Genomic DNA, 17,164 nt, shown 5'->3' on the forward strand with positions numbered 1-17,164 from the left:
TTCGTATTCTGCTACCAAGGTGACCGAATACTTCCGGTGTTTTTATAACGGCTTTAATGAAAATGCAACCGTCTGGTTCACTTATCGGAGAGATGACCCAATCTTTGAACTCCCTTCTTGCTTCGACTCAACTACCGGCTGATTCGACGAAGATCTCACAGATGAACCGATTAAACCGGGAATCTTACCGGCCAACTTCTTCTCAGGAAAGGATGCTCCTACATATGAATTCTACAACCGCTCCATTGCAGCACGGCAATTTGGCATGGGTCAACTGCCGATTCAAGCATACTTCGTCGGTTGAGCAAAATTCAGAGATGAGCTCACCAAGGGTCTTGACTATAGTCGGCTGCGAGATTGGATCCCAGACTCCAGTACCATAGATCTGAATGACTGGATAGTAGCCCCCTTTGCTGTCCAACCATTCAAGTTGTGGTGGGCCGAATGGAAGCAATACCTGTTCTGCACCTCCGCATCGACATACTGCAATCTTCTGGATCCAGCCAACATCGACCCGAATGCCGAGGTATTTTTCCCTAGCCGATTTTCATTCCTTCACTAATATGGTTGAATGCGTACACTAACATCTCGCTGTTGTTTCAGTCTGAAAACCGCATTCCCCCCACACGCAGCCGGAGTGGCCGGCCGATAGAGGACCATCATCCATGCACCATCTTCCCCCTTATCGGCTATGATGCCCCTTCCGTGGATGTGATTGCCGGCCGATCGAAGTAGGCGTAGAAAAAGGTTACCAAGAAGACCAGTCGCCGAGTACGAGCTCGTATAGAACCGGCCGACCCTCCTATGATCACATCGGCAGAAACTTCGGCCGCATTGCCCCTTCCAGCCGCTGGAGAAGTAGATACTCAAGTCGTCACGCAAGCTGGGGCGGCCGCTGCATCATTACTGGTGGAGGCCATGCAGGTAAACTTGTTGTCTGATCCTACCGATTGCCATCTCTATACTGACTCATCTTATTTTTAGACTGCACAAACCACTTCTGTGGACCCACAACAATCGGCAGCAACCCAATCGGTCATCATCACGCCCACGCTTCCATCTGCCGAGGTATACTACTCTTCAACTGATTTTCCTAGTATTTGAATAATATTCTTATTCAATCTTTTGACACAGGTCACCGGTACGCTAAGCGCCCCACCTAATCAACCAATGGTCATCTTTCAGGAAGCTGGCCCGAGCAAAGCACCAATCATGGTGGAGTCTTCTTCTTCTAACGAACCAATGATACCAGCCCCTGAATCGAGGATAACGGCCTCTCAAACGCAGTTTGAAGAAATCCATTTCAAGGAGGTAAGAGACTTCTCACCCTTACTCGGCCGATTTGCTATCATCATCGGCTGATTTGTTCTTCTTCTTGACTTACTATTTTCCAGGAACAGGACACCCCCAACAACAGTCTTTTCTCGTTTGCGGTCGCACTCTCCGATGACGAGGAAGTCGCCTCTCGTCAGGTTACTTTAAGCTCCGTCCCCGATGACATTCGTGCCAAACTTCCAAGCATCCGATCCCTTCTTCAAGAGGACATCGGCCGATTAGTAGAAGATGCCTCGCCGATTCGACAACTTTTTGGTGACGTCAGTGGGCGAGTACCAGAAGAAGCGGAAGAGGCCTTGGCGCCGGCCGCATATATCGAGTCAATGAGGATTCCGGTCTTTAGGGCCCTGCGCCACATGGCTGATCGCGCCAAGTTGACCAAGACTCGTGAAGAAGAAGACACGTACAAGCGTCAAGCTCAAGAGGTGCATCAACGGATTCACTTTCTGGAAGACTCTCGCCCGGGGATCGTCGGCACGATAGATCGACTCAAGCGCCGAAGAGCAGAGCTTGCCAAGGAGATGGAGCAGGTGACCAAAGCAATAGACGCCGAAGAGAAGAGGCTTCAGGAACTTCCTTCCGTCATCGCCGATCTAAAACGGGAGAGGCAGCACCTGGCTCACGAAGCCCTCAAACTCCACCGCCATATGTCAGAAGTCCCCGGATCGGCAGAGGATGACCAACGGGTCCTGGACTCTACCGATCAGATCCGGCGCCGAGCGATCGCAGCTATCAATGCCCTTCTGGGTGACCTGTAAAAGTACTGGCAATTCTTTTACGAACATTAATAACCCCTTTGACCGTCCTTCGCGGCGCCCCCTTATTTATTACCTTTTTCACTTCCGATGGGACGCGTCTTACCAAACATCCACACCTTCCTTCCTTATAAACGCCGGCCTAGGTCCCCGTTCCGAGAGTACCTGTCTAGCTCGGCTTCATCTTCCCCGACTTGTTTTCGTCAATGCACTTTTCAGTCATGTCTTCTTCATCCTCTACCTCTTCCTCTGTTAATTAGGTAAAAGATTTACCTTCATTCTCTTTCTTAGTTTAATTCTTCTGAAGGGAATCACCTTTTCGGCGGCTATACGTATATTGTTGTTTTCCGCAGCCGCGGCGCCTTAGCCTTGAACTCGAACGAGCCATCGGACTCGTGCACTCGCACGAACTGCTGTCGCAAGAAGACAAGGACTTAATCAGGGCTCATCGCGACGAACTCCAAGAGCACGTCCCTGCTGACGTCCGACGGATCTGGGACTTTCTGGACGGCGACGACCACTGGCGACCTCAAGCTGACAGAAGTCATCTACTTCCTCATCAAATCGTCCTTGAAGATGCAGTAGCAGGAACATCACGCCCGGCAATGGACCAGAGTCACCCTCTCCCCCGTCAAGTCAACGCGGAGGCTGCGATGAAAGAGATAGAAGAACAGTACATCCGTCTTCTGATAGAACTAGGTCGAACTGAGAGAGAGCTTAAGAAAAAGCGTGATTAATTATTTTTTGTTCTAAGGGCGACTTGTACCGTGTCGGCCGTGTAACCCACCGTCCGTACCGAATAAAATATATCGGCCGATTTGGACGATTACGTTTTTTTTCTCTAGACGATTCCTTTTGTATCGGCTGTGTGTTGTTCATCGTGGTTGATCCTTATGCTCTGACCCATATACTAGGGTAGTACCTTTTCAAGTATCTTCCGTTCAGAGCCCTAGTAAACTCTTCCCATTCGATCGTTTCCAGAATATAAGCATTTCCCTGAGCACATCTGCCGATTTTATATGGCCCTTCCATACCAGGTCCCCCGGAGAGAATTGTTTGACTTTGACCTTCTTATCATACCACCTGGCCACTTTCTTCTTGTTTTCTTCGATGCTTATCAAAGCTCTCAATCGTTGGCCAGCCAAGTCATCGAGTTCCCTTTTCATGAGTGAGGAGTAGTCGTCGGCCGCTAACTGGTCCTGGAGCGAAGTGCGTCTTGACCGTGCCCTCAATTCCCATGGTAGTACCGCTTCGTGACCGTACACCAACTGATAAGGGGACATCTTGGTGGCCCCATGGCAAGCCATCCTGTATGCCCATAGAGCTTCAGTCAGACATAAATGCCATTTTTTCGGTTGTTCCTCTATCTTCCTCTTGATTAACTTAATTATCCCTTTGTTGGAGGATTCGGCCTGGCTGTTAGCTTGGGCATAATACGGAGAGGAGTTTAACAATTTGATTCCCATATCGGCTGTGAACTCCTCGAATTCTCCTGATGTAAACATCGTCCCTTGATCGGTTGTGATAGTCTGGGGGATGCCAAAACGGTAGACGATATGGTCTCTTACGAAGTCAACCATAGCAGCCGATGTTATGGCCCTTAACGGAATTGCCTCCACCCATTTGGTGAAATAATCAGTGGCCACCAGAATGAACTTGTGCCCTTTGCTTGACGGAGGATAAATTTGGCCGATGAGGTCTATCCCCCAACCTCTGAACGGCCATGGTTTGATAATGGGATTCATGGCCGATGCGGGCGCACGTTGGACATTCCCGTATTTCTGACAATCCTGGCATCCTTTATAATATTTGAAGCAATCTTCGAGGATCGTTGGCCAGTAATACCCATTATTCCTAATCATCCATTTCATCTTATGTGCCAATTGGTGGGCTCTACACACTCCTTCATGGATTTCTCCCATCAGAGTCTTAGCCTCCTCCGTTCCTAGACACTTGAGTAGGACGCCATCAATTGTTCGGTAGAACAAGTCGTCTTCCAGTAACACATATTTGGTAGCATGAAAACGTACCCGCCGATCCACTTTCTTAGATGGATCTCTCAGGTAATCGGCAATCTCCTTTTGCCAGTCATTGGCTGCGAGCTCTAGAGCCATGGCGCCTTGAATCGGCCGATACCCAGATGCGTGTTGGGCGAGCTTGTTGGCATCCTCGTTGTGATTCCTTGGGATGTGCTCAATAACTGCCGACTTGAATTCTTTCAGAAGCTGCAGGCAATCTTCGTAATAAATCCTCAACACATCATCCTTGCATTCGGACTTCCCTGTTAATTGATCCACAATAAGCATGGAATCTCCAAAAATTTTGACAGAATTAGCTTTGACTTCCCTTAGCAATTGTAATCCCTTCAGTACAGCTTGGTACTCTGCTTGATTGTTAGTGGCGGATGCTTCTATCAGCAGAGAGAAATCATAGCTTGCCCCTCGGGGCGATATGAGGACGATGCCAATTCCTGATCCAGCCCCACATGACGATCCATCAAAGTATAAGGTCCAAGGTACTGGTTCTACGAAGGTAGAAATCGGCCATGACCTGACCCTTAACGGCTTTTGCCGATTCATATCGAAGGTCAAACTCCGACAAAGCCAAAATCCATTTTCCGATTCGTCCTTTCAAAATCGGCAATGACAGCATATATTTTACCACATCGTCCTTGCATACGACCACACATTCCGCTGATAGCAAATAGTGTCTGAGTTTGGAGCACGAGAAGTAAAGGCATAGGCATAATCGCTCTACTGGAGGATACCTTGTTTCGGTGTCCAGAAGTCTTCTACTGACATAATAAATTACCCGTTCCTTTCCCTCGAACTCCTGGACCAGAGCCAACCCGATAGCTCGTTCATCGGCTGACAAATATAGTTTAAATGGCTTACCAGTTTGAGGTGGGACCAATACCAGTGGTGAGACCAAGTATTGCTTGATATCTTCCAATGTCTTGCGTTGCTCTTCCCCCCATATGAACTCCTGGTCGGGCTTCAACTTTAATAATGGTGTGAAGGCTTGGATTCGTCCAGACATATTAGATATGAATCTTCTGATGAAATTCACCTTGCCGATTAGAGATTGCAACTCAGTTTTATTCTGCAGGGCCATGACTTTGTTGATGGCCGCTATGGTCTTCCGATTGATCTCTATTCCCCGCTCGTGCACCATGAATCCTAAGAATTGTTCGGCGGATACGCCGAAGGCGCACTTATTCGGGTTCATCTTCAGCCCATGTTTCTTAGTGCATTCCAATACTTGTCGTAAATCGGCCAGATGCTCCTGGTGTCCTTTTGACTTGACTACGACGTCGTCGATGTAGATTTCTACTAGTATGCCGATAAGTTTGTGAAATATGTAGTTCATGGCTCTCTAATACGTAGCGCCGACGTTTTTCAAGTTGAAAGTCATTACCACCCACTCGAATAAACTAAGGTGACCCGGGCATCTGAAGGTCGTTTTGGATATGTCTTCTTCGGCCATAAGTATCTGATTGTACCCAACATTTCCATCCATGAAACTGATAACCTTGTGTCCCGCGGCGGGATCTATCAGCACATCAGCCGTCGGCATGGGGTATCCGTCCATTGGTGTGGCCTGATTGAGGTTCCTGAAATCGACGCATACGCGTAGCTTTCCGTTCTTCTTGTATACTGGTACAATGTTGGAGATCCATTCGGCATAACGGCATTGCCGAATAAATTTTCCTTCGATTAGCCGCGTTATTTCAGCCTTTATGTCTGGTAGGATTTTAGGATTGCACCGCCATGCAGGCTGTTGATACGGCCGATACCCTGGCTTTATGTCTAACCGATGCTCAACGATAGATAGGTCTAATCCGGGCATCTCATGATATTCCCAAGCAAAGCAATCCTTAAATTCTCTTAACAAACTTGTTAGTTTACATTTGTATTCGGGATCTAAATTTGCACTAATATATGTCGGCCTTGGTTTGGTGCCATCACCTAAGTCTATGATTTCTAATGAATCGGCCGACATGAACCCGTGTCCTAGCTTCCCATCTTCTCGGGCGAACTGATCCATTTTAGTCTGAGTCTACGGAGCTGACTGCTCGGATCGGCTGTAGGCCAAAATCGGACACCTTCAAGAAGTCAGTATCCCATACTCTCCCGGATATGCACTTGACGGTTTCGCAGCTCCACTGCTGCGTGTCGGCTGCCGCGATGCTGTATGCGGAATCGGCGGTGACCACCTCGATGTTGTCGCCAACCCATTGTACGAGGCATTGATGCATTGTAGATGGGATACAGAAATTTGCATGTATCCAGTCTCGGCCGAGTAGCATGTTGTAGGACCTCTTGCCATTAATGATAAAGAAAGTAGTAGGAAGGATCTTACTGCCGATGGTGAGGTCGACGCAGAGAGCGCCGCGAGCGGGGGATACGTTGCCCTCAAAGTCCTTGAGCATCATATCTGTCTTGGTCAGGTCATCATCGCTCTTCCCTAGCTTCCGAAACATGGCGTACGGCATGATGTTGACTGCTGCCCCTCCGTCTACCAGTAATCTAGTGATGGGTCGGCCGTTGACATGCCCTTTAAGAAACAACGCTTTTAGGTGTTGCCGTTTGTCTTCTTTGGGCTTCTCGAATGTGGCTGTCATTGGCTCCAAAGCCAATTGCGCCATCTGCTCTTCCATTGCCGACATGTCCTGTCGGTCGGCAGGAGTCATGAATTCCATCGGCAGTATGAAAACCATGTCGATGTCGGCTGCCGATTCGTCGCCTCCTTTGTCGTTTCTTTTGGGGCGCCATACCTGAGACCTGCCGTTCTTCTTGCCTGCCGTATGCCCTTTCTCTTCCTCCTATTGTTCCCATTGGCGGAGACTTTGGATTCTCCATTTTTGAGATTTGGTCAACCCATCGGGGCACCATCTGGGGTTCACCGGTTTGGTTCGTGGTCTAGCACGTTCCCATTCTGGTTTGCGTCCTAAAGGGTTCTCGTCTGACACCCGAGCATCGGCCATTTCTTCAAGTCGACTGTGATGCTGACCTTGTTTTCTGGCCGGTCATGTCGATCAAAACTGCCCCCCGGCCCATCATTGCGCCTGCCTTCCGATCGGTCATACCGGTCACTTCTGCCCCCTAGCCGATCACGTACTGGAGGGCGCCGGTCGTCTTGGTCGCGCCAGTTCCTGCTGATCGGCTCTGATTTCCCATCTCTAGAGCGAGACCTGCTGAACGGCCGATTGTTACGATACGGGCCGTTGCACTTGGGGCAATTATCGGCCGAAGGCAACTTGAGGTTGCTTTCCCAATAGTGAATGAAGAACGGACATCGCCAGTGATCTTCATGTCGCCGCATTGCTTCTTCCTTGGATCTTGAGCGTGCATGCTGCCGCTGATACTTATTGAGCAGAAATTGGGAAGTAATGGGCCTTCGTAGTTCTTCCCTCCCATCGTCATCATCTTCCATCCGTCGTTTTCCTTTGACGTCTTCAGGTGTTGCTTGATTCCTGGGGTCCACGGTGCCACTTTGTTTAGCCGATTCAGACATTAGCACCTTGGTTTGGAGCGCATTCCTCCCCGTGTCAACCATGATGGTGGGGAAGGGGTGCTGGTCGATCTTCATCGGCTTGGCCGATTTTGTTGGAACTTCAAATTTAAGTCTGCCTTGCTCGATGGCCGACTGTATCTGCTGTCGGAAGATTTTGCATTCGTTTGTATCATGGGAAGTAGCGTTATGCCACTTGCAATATTTCATCTTTTTCAGCTGTTCAGCAGAAAGAATCGTATGATACGATGAGAGCTTGATTTGTCCTTCTTGGAGGAGTAGGTCGAAAATTTTATCGGCCTTTGATGTGTCGAATCCGAACGTTTCCGGCTCCTTCTTTCCGAACAGACACGATATCGGCTTCTTCCCTTTAACCCATTCTGCAAGGCCGATTTCTGCGTCTTCCTCGTTTTCAACCTCTTCTAAGAATGCCACCTTCTTCTGAAAGTTCCTCCGTGGATCGAAAGGATGTACTTCTTGACCAGATAATCGGTGGACGATTTGGCTTAAGCTCTCAAACTCCTGTGAGGCATATTTCTCTTTGATATGAGGTAGGAGGCCTTGGAAGGCTATATCGGCCAACTGTGCATCAGTCAGGGCTAGAGAATAGCATTTGTTCCTGATCTCCCGAAACCTTTGCACATATGAGGAAATTGGCTCGTCGCTTCTCTGTCTGAGGCTGGTTAAATCGGACAACTTCATTTCATGTATTCCGGCGTAGAAGTATTTATGAAATTGCCTTTCCAGATCGGCCCATGTAATTATCGAGTTGGGCGGTAAGGTGGTGAACCACTGGAAGGCCGACCCAGACAGGGATGATGAGAAAAGGCGCACCCGTAGAGCATCCTGCGCCGCTGCTTCCCCGCATTAGATGATGAATCTGTTCACGTGTTCCACGGTTGAGGTGTCGTCCAGCCCCAAAAACTTGGTGAAATCAGGAACTTTATACCGATGGGGAAACGGCAGTAAGTCGTATGTAGGCGGGTATGGTGTCCTGTATGTGTAGGTCTGCACCTTCGGTTTCAAGCCGAATTGTTCCTGAATCACCTCTGCTATACGTGCCGACTAGTCCGGCTGTTGCTGGTAAACCATCGGCTGAGGAACTGGTACATGCTGGTATATTGGTGGCAGGATGACTTGATGTTGAGTGAAAGCGTGTGGCGTTTGATGTGTCATAGCCGGCTGCGTAGTCAGGGTCGGCTGTTTGAATGAGCCGTTTGTTTCGTCATATAGTACGACACCCCGGAGTACTTCCGTTGATTCTTCTGCTCTGCTCATCTCTGGTGCGACAGGCTGGTACTGTGACATGGTTGGTCGAGCGGCTGCCTGGAAAGACGCCTGGAGTTGGGGACTTCCATGATTGGTCGGTTGATCCTGGACGGCCGTTACTGATGGTGCCCCCCAAGGCGCCGGATTAAATGGAGGAAACTGCACGGAGGACAACTATATGGGGCGTGGCTGGAGGTGCTGCGTGCCATTAAACCCCATAGGGATCGATGAGGAAGCGCCAGAACCCCCAACTGGTATTTGAGTCGGCTGAGAAGCCGAGTAAGGTGTATTCTTGTTCGGAGCCGTAATCGGCGGAGCATATGCCGGCCCTTGGTACCCTTGAGATACACCGCTAGCTAAGGAGCTGATAACGGCATTGTATACCGTATTAGAAAGCACCGGGGATTGATCGATGAAAGCTTGATAGATGGATTGTTGAACCATCTTGGACATCTTGTCCGAGTCCTCGGTGATTGTGATCTGGCGGGGAGTTGGAAACGGAGCCTTTTTGATAGTCTCCCCGCTCCTGGTGCGACTGAAGGACTGCAGACATATCTTCCGGTAGTATGCCGTCTGCCTCTCTAGTTCTTCCTTCTGGTCATCCCTGAGATCTGCCTCTGTCACTTCGATGACGTTATCTTCGGAGACTTCAGCAGCTTTCGACATGGTGGCGGTTGTATTGGTCCCACTGGGCATGCCAAAAGTGTGTTGGCGCTAGAAATCGGCTGATCGAATTCCCAGCGTCGGACACACGACCCGGGAGAATCTGCTTAGCTCCTGTTCGGGTGATCGCCCTGGTGCGGTTCGCGTGGCGTGCCAGCCAATCTGACCTATTGACCTAGTGCGATCGGCTAAGGTTCCGATCTCGAGAAAGCTTATCAGCGAATCGGCCGATTTGCCGTAATAAAGAAATCGGCTATAATGCAACCGATTACCAGGCAACGTTTATAAAGAAAACTGCTAGAGTAATCTAAACAACACTACAATAGCAACACTAGGAACAGATCTAATCGGCTATGTGCAAAAATAAGTAAATTAAATGACGAAGTACGGGAAAAGCCGAAGTTGCCGATTCCTAGCTGGATAACTGGTGATAAAACTAGAACAACAGGTAAAACCTAGAAATCTAGTAAATATCGATAACTAATGAATAAATCTAAACGAAATGACAGCGATGCGCCCGAAGTTAAAGCTTAGAATTTACTCGATAAACGGAACTTACAAGATCGGCCGGAGGTCAAGTTAATGCAGCCCCGCCAACCCGTACGAACTCGTGAAAAAGGAGAAAAAAGTGTTGGCGAAGTCGCCTGCTTGAAAGTAAGTACGAGGAAATAGTAGTTTGTTGTATTGAGTTGATGATGATTACAGATCTACAAGGGTGGCTATTTATAGCCCCGTACAAACGACTTCTTATCCGACTAGAACTCTATCCCTAAATTTAAACAGAAAACGAATATTTACAAGTATGATTCGTACTACGTCGATTATCACGCACTTCATGGGCTGATTCCCTCTTCATCTTCATAATCCTTTTTAAGCCCACATCGGCCCAACTATTCCAACCTCCTAATCGGCCGATCACCTCTTTGGCAAGGGGTAACCGATCAGGACTCATATGTCGAGGGCTCAGACTCACTCCGACCCTGGAAACTAAGGTCGGACGAGGCGGAGATCCTCCTCTGGAGGGTCGGGCGCGTCCGATCCCAAACCTCAGGGGTCGGGCGAGGCGGAGATCCTCCTGTGGAGGGTCGGGCGCGTCCGATCCCAAACCTCAGGGGTCGGGCAAGGCGGAGATCCTCCCTTGGAGAGTCGGGCGCGTCCGATCCCAAACCTCAAGGGTCGGGTGAGGCGGAACTCCAAGGATCAATCGGCCGATCCTCGACTGTAGCATCAATTGGCCGATCCTTGACTGTAGCACCAATCAACCAATTTCCAATCATCGCCCTTGTATCTCGCCGCATCTCCTAGTTTCTTCCTCTCCTAACGCCGATTTTACTCGTGTCGAAATCTGGCGTCAACAGGTTGGTTTACAAATTTAGTGAGTTATGACCTGGTAATTTTTCACTAATTTTGGACACTCCTACTGGCAGCCACAACTAATTTAATGGAGCTAACAGAATCTGTCTTAGTTATCATGTTACTTTATTTTTCTTAGTTATCTTTTTATGCACCTATCTAAACCAATTATTTCTAACGATCAGATGGTGAACACCAGGTCCGGATTAGGAGTTGACTAGCCCGCTCCTCAGCCGAATCAAGAAGCTCCTGCATGGATGGAGCAGTTCTTTGCAGCTCAGACTCAGCTCCTCACCAACATGGCCAACACCATGGCGGCTATGCAGGCACAGCTAAACAACAACAACGACAATCAGCAGCAGCTGCCGCCAAGGGATAAGCATAGGGAGTTCATGAGCCATAAACCCCCGATGTTCTCACACTCCCCAAACTCGCTTGATGCTAATGACTGGCTGAAAACTATGGAGAAGATGCTAAACATCACCTAGTGCTTTGACAGAGAAAAGGGGACGCCTGGAGGGACCTGCTGCAGACTGGTGAGATGCCTACACCACTACCCATGCTAATGCTAATGGTATCACCTAGGAGGAATTCAGGACTAACTTCAGGAGTCACCACATTTCTTCTGGACTGATGAAGCTCAAGAAGGAGTTCCTCGCTCTCAAGCAGGGGAACATGTCAATGACTGAGTACAGGGACAAATTCATCCAGTTGTCCTACTATGCTCTTGAAGATGTCGCAGATGATGATCAAAAGTATGAGTTATTCTTGGAGGGTTTGGTTGGACCACTCCAGTACCAGCTAATGTCGCACACCTTCCCTAGCTTCCAGATGACTCCTGCAGGCATTCCAGTGAGGCTCAATGCTCCAGTGGGCAACACTTGCTTCAAGTGTGATGAAGTTGGCCACTATGCCAATGCTTGTCCAAAGAGGAATGTGTCATCTACCCCTTGCAGAACAACAGTGCTCCTCGGCAGAATTAGCAGCCGCAGTAGCCAAGGAATGTGAATCAGACCCCGCAGCGCTCTCAGGGACTGCAAAACTATATTCGTGGCAAGGTGAACCACGTGGATGTTGATACCGCCTAGGAGGCTCCAAAAGTTGTGCTCGGTATGTTTCTTGTCAACTCAGTACCCGCCTCAGTTTTATTCGATTCTGGAGCATCCCATTCTTTCATTACTGCACAGTATGTAGCTAAGCATAACATACCCTTTAGTACCATGCCACACCGCATGCTAGTTAGCTCGCCAGGGGGAAACATGAAGGCATCATATCAGTGTAACCAAGTGAACCTCAAGATATTGGGCAGAGGTTTTTCGGCTAATCTTATAGTGGTTGAATCCAAGGTGATTGACGTGATACTTGGTATGGGATGGTTGAGGAAGTTTGATGCAGTAATATAGTGTGCAAAAAGGTCAGTTCTTCTTACAAGTCCAACAGGGGAAAGAATTGAGTTTGTGGCTACTCTACCTTTAGCAGCAGACTGCATAGTGCATCAGTTGGCAGGGAAATCCTTAGAGGATATCAAAGTGGTGTGTGATTACCCGGATGTGTTCCCTGACGAGTTACTAGGTATGCCACCTGACCGTGAAATTGAATTTGCTATTGATCTTTTACCTGGTATTGCACCTATCTCGAAATGTCCATATAGAATGTCGATCGAGCAAATAAAAAAATTAAGGCAACAATTAGAGGAATTATTGGCAAAACAGTTTATTCGGCCCAGTTCATCACCATGGGGAGCACCAGTTATTTTTGTACCAAAGAAGGATGGTACGAAGAGGATGTGTGTGGACTACGGATCACTCAATGAGGTAACCATTAAGAACAAGTATCCATTGCTCTGCATTGAGGATTTGTTTGATCAAATGAGAGGAGCCAAGATATTCTCCAAGATTGATTGGCGTTTGGGTTATCATCAGATGAAGATCAGGCCATCTGATATACCCAAGACTGCTTTCACTACCAGATACGGTCTGTATGAGTATACGATTATGTCATTCGGGCTGACAAATGCTCTAGCTTACTTCATGTATCTGATGAATAAGGTATTTATGGAGTACCTAGATAAGTTCGTTGTGGTGTTTATTGATGATACCCTAATTTATTCCAAGAATGAGGAGGAAAATGAGAAACATTTAAGGTTAGTGCTTCAGAAGTTGAGGGAATATCAATTTTATGCAAAGTTCAGTAAGTGTGATTTCTAGTTGAAAGAGGTTTCTTTTCTTGGTCATATCTGTAGGGATACGAGGTAGGCTACGCTAGCGCAAAATAAAATTTTCAACCGCGTAAACCAGGAAAACTGCGGTATATGGATCACGAGATTACCACTCGACGCACTGGTGCGGAAGATGTAGAATCACGTTGGGGCAGCGAAGTCGATCAGCATAGTCAAACACGTAGTCAATCATGTCAACGTCAAGCAGCTCCTCAGCAGCTCGTCGACGTGCAGCAAGATCCTTCTTGTGCCGCGGCTCGTCGTGGCTCGTTAGCGGCTCATCCAAGTGCTGCAGGTGCAACACCTCCAAGGTATCCACACGTACAGGGAGGAAGCGTTGCAAGCCGGACTGCTAGGTCCGCGAGTTGCAACAGGGCGAGGTTGTGGGAACTGCGGCAGATGTGTTTTGGCCAAAAGGATAAATCCCTAGGGTGCCCCACTCCCCATTTATAGAGGTTCCTAATAGGCCTCTGGGTCCGAGGCCTATTAGTACTCCTAAACCTAATCCAACTTGGATCATATCCGAATTGGGCTTCCAGCCCCTTAAGTTTGTGACCCTATGGGTTCGAATATGTATAGACATGGCCCGAGTACTCTTACTCGACCCAATAGTCAGTAGTGGCCTCTAGTAAGACGTGCCAACTCCTATACGCACACGAAGATCATATCAGATGAACCGTCACAACATCACGTACATGCTATTCCCTTTGCCTCATGATATTTGGTCTAGCTTCAAGCCGACCGCTCTTTCTCGATCCTGTGATTCGGAATCCCTTTGTAGGTTAACTCTTAACCGTATGTAGCATGGCCATGCATTTTCGGGTCCGATCACTCGAGGGCCCCAGAGATATCACTCTCAGTCAGAGAGGGGCAAATCCAATCTTGATTGACCATGTCTCACAGCATGCTTCTTGACAAACCCGAAAGCTAACTTTTTAACTACCCTATCACGGTGTAGCGTTTGATAGCCCCTAAGTAAGTCGATCCACATCTTGAGTACATGCGACAATCTCAGGTCTAAGAACAAAGTGTACATGTTGTGTAAAGAGAGAACTACTTCTCGTGTTGGGTCAGTCCTAGCACATGTCTTCACATGTGCCCACATTATTAGTTTGACATCTCCATGTCCATGACTTGTGAAACATATTCATCAACTAATACATGTGCTAGTCTAATATTCATGTGTGTCCTCACATGAACTCCGACTAGGGACAACTTTAGAATAACCATACAAGTAAAGAGTTCCACATACAATTCACATAACTGCAGATCAATTCAAGTAGCCTTTAATGGATATTCAATGAACACAGTATACAAATCATGGATACAAATGGAATATCATCATCTCTATGATTGCCTCTAGGGCATACCTCCAATAGTCTCCCACTTGTACTAAAGTCAATCTAGAAGATATCTAATACCCATAGCTCTTATGTGTGCATCATGCTTAGCTTGCAGGAGAGGCTTTGTCAAAGGATCGGAAATATTCAGATCCGTGTGTATTTTGCATATCTTGATCTCACCTCGATTAACGAAGTCTCGAATGAGATGAAATCGCCGCATTACATGTTTGTTCTTCTGGTGATTCCTTGGCTCATTTGCTTGCACAATTGCCCCATTGTTATCACAGTAGAGATTCAATGGGCTAGACGCATTTGGGAACACACCAAGCTCAATAAGGAAATTCCTTATCCAAACACCCTCCTTCGCGGCTTCCGAAGCGGCGATGTACTCGGCTTCTATTGTAGAATTGGCCACCGTCTCCTGCTTGGAACTCTTCCAACTAACAACACCACCATTTAGCGTGAACACAAATCCTGATTGTGACTTTGAATCATCTCTGTCGGTTTGGAAACTAGCATCAGTGTAACCTGTTACAACGAGCTCCTCCTCACCTCCATAGATGAGGAACATATCTTTAGTCCTTCTTAAGTACTTGAGAATGTTTTTCACCGCTGTCCAGTGACTCTCACCCGGATCAAACTGGTGTCTGCTTGTCATACTTAGCGCATATGAAACATCTGGGCGAGAACTTATCATTGCATACATGATAGATCCAATAGCTGAGGCATATGGCACTCTACTCATGCGATTCCGATCATCAGCAGTCGAAGGACACTGAGTCTTGCTGAGATGTATGCCATGTGACATAGGCAAGAACCATTTTCTTTGCCTCTTCCATGTTGAACCGCTTCAACACTTTGTCAATGTAAGTATCTTGGCTTAATCCTATAAGCCTTCTCGATCTATCTCTATAGATCTTAATGCCCAGAATATATGCCGTTTCCCCTAAGTCCTTCATCGAAAAACTATTTGTCAGTGAAGTCTTTACGGACTCAAACATAGGAATGTTATTTCCAATCAGCAATATGTCATCCACATATAAGATTAGAAATACTACAGAGCTCCCACTAACCTTCTTGTAAACACAAGACTCTTCTTCGTTCTTGGTGAAGCCAAACCCTTTGACCACTTCATCAAAACAAATGTTCCAACTCCTAGATGCTTGCTTCAATCCATAAATGGATCTCTGAAGCTTGGATACTTTTCCAGCATTTTTCGGATCGACAAAACCCTCGGGCTGTACCATATACACGTCCTCAGTTAGGTTTCCATTCAGGAAAGTTGTCTTGACATCCATCTGCCATATCTCATAATCGAAATATGCAGCTATAGATAGAATAATCCGAATGCACTTAAGCATCACTACAGGCGAGAAGGTCTTGTCGTAGTCAACTCCTTGAACTTGTCAAAAACCTTTTGTGACAAGTCGTGCTTTATAGATGTGAACATTTCCATCCATGTCCTTTTTTCTTCTTATAGATCCACTTGCACTCTATGGCTTTAACACCATCAGGCGGGTCAACCAAGTTCCAAACTTGATTGTCTCCCATGGACTCTATTTCGGATTGCATGGCACTCTGCCATTTTTCAGAGTCTGGGTCCATCATTGCTTTTGCATATGTCGCAGGCTCATAATTGTCCAACAATAATATTTTCCGCATTTCGTGGAGCCTAGCCGACCTTCGTGGTTGTGGCGGTGCTTCTGTTGCCATGGGTGTCTCAACTTGTTCTGCTACATTAGCATCACTCGTTGATTCTTGCCCGATCGGCTCATCTCGAACTTCTTCAAGATGCATTGTCTTTCCACTCCTTTCTCCTTTGAGAAACTCTTTCTCTAGGAAAATCCTGTTCCGAGTGACAAACACTTTGCCCTCTGACCGGTTGTAGAAATAATATCCTAATGTTTGCTTTGGATATCCCACGAATATGCACTTATCCGACTTGGGTGTGATGTTGTCCGACTGAAGTCACTTGACAAACACTTCACATCCCCAAAACTTTAGAAAAGACAAATTGGGAGTCTTTCCAGTCCACATCTCATATGGTGTCTTAACTACAGATTTAGACGGTACCCTATTAAGTGTGAAGGTGCTATTTCTAGAGCGTATCCCCAAAATGATAACGGTAGGTCCGACTGGCTCATCATTGATCGAACCATGTCTAACAAAGTTTGATTACGTCATTTGGATACACCGTTTCTCTGAGGTGTTCCAGGTGGCGTAAGTTGTGGAACAATTCCGCAACTCTTTAGATGATTGCTAAATTTGTGGCTCAAATATTCACCTCCACGATCAGACCGCAAGGCCTTAATTTTCTTGCCACGCTGATTTTCAACTTCATTCTGAAATTCCTTGAACTTTTCAAAGGTTTCAGACTTGTGCCTCATCAAGTAGACATATCCATATCTACTAAAATCATCAGTAAAAGTTATGAAGTATTGGTACCAAAGAAGGATGTCGTGCTCATTGGTCCGCGTACATCGGTATGTACAAGTTCTAACAAGTCTAATGCTCTCTCAGGAAAACCTGTGAAAGGTGCCTTGGTCATCTTGCCTAGTAAGCAAGCCTCACATGTCTCGTATTATTCAAAATCAATTGAAGTTAAAAGTCCATCAGTATGGAGCTTCTTCATGCGTTTCTCACTTATATGACCCAAACGATAATGCCACATGTAGGTAGTACTCAAATCATTAGGTCAAGGCCTTTTAGCATTT

This window comes from Setaria italica, chromosome V (assembly GCF_000263155.2).
Source record: "Setaria italica strain Yugu1 chromosome V, Setaria_italica_v2.0, whole genome shotgun sequence".
In the NCBI taxonomy this organism is placed as follows: domain Eukaryota; kingdom Viridiplantae; phylum Streptophyta; class Magnoliopsida; order Poales; family Poaceae; genus Setaria; species Setaria italica.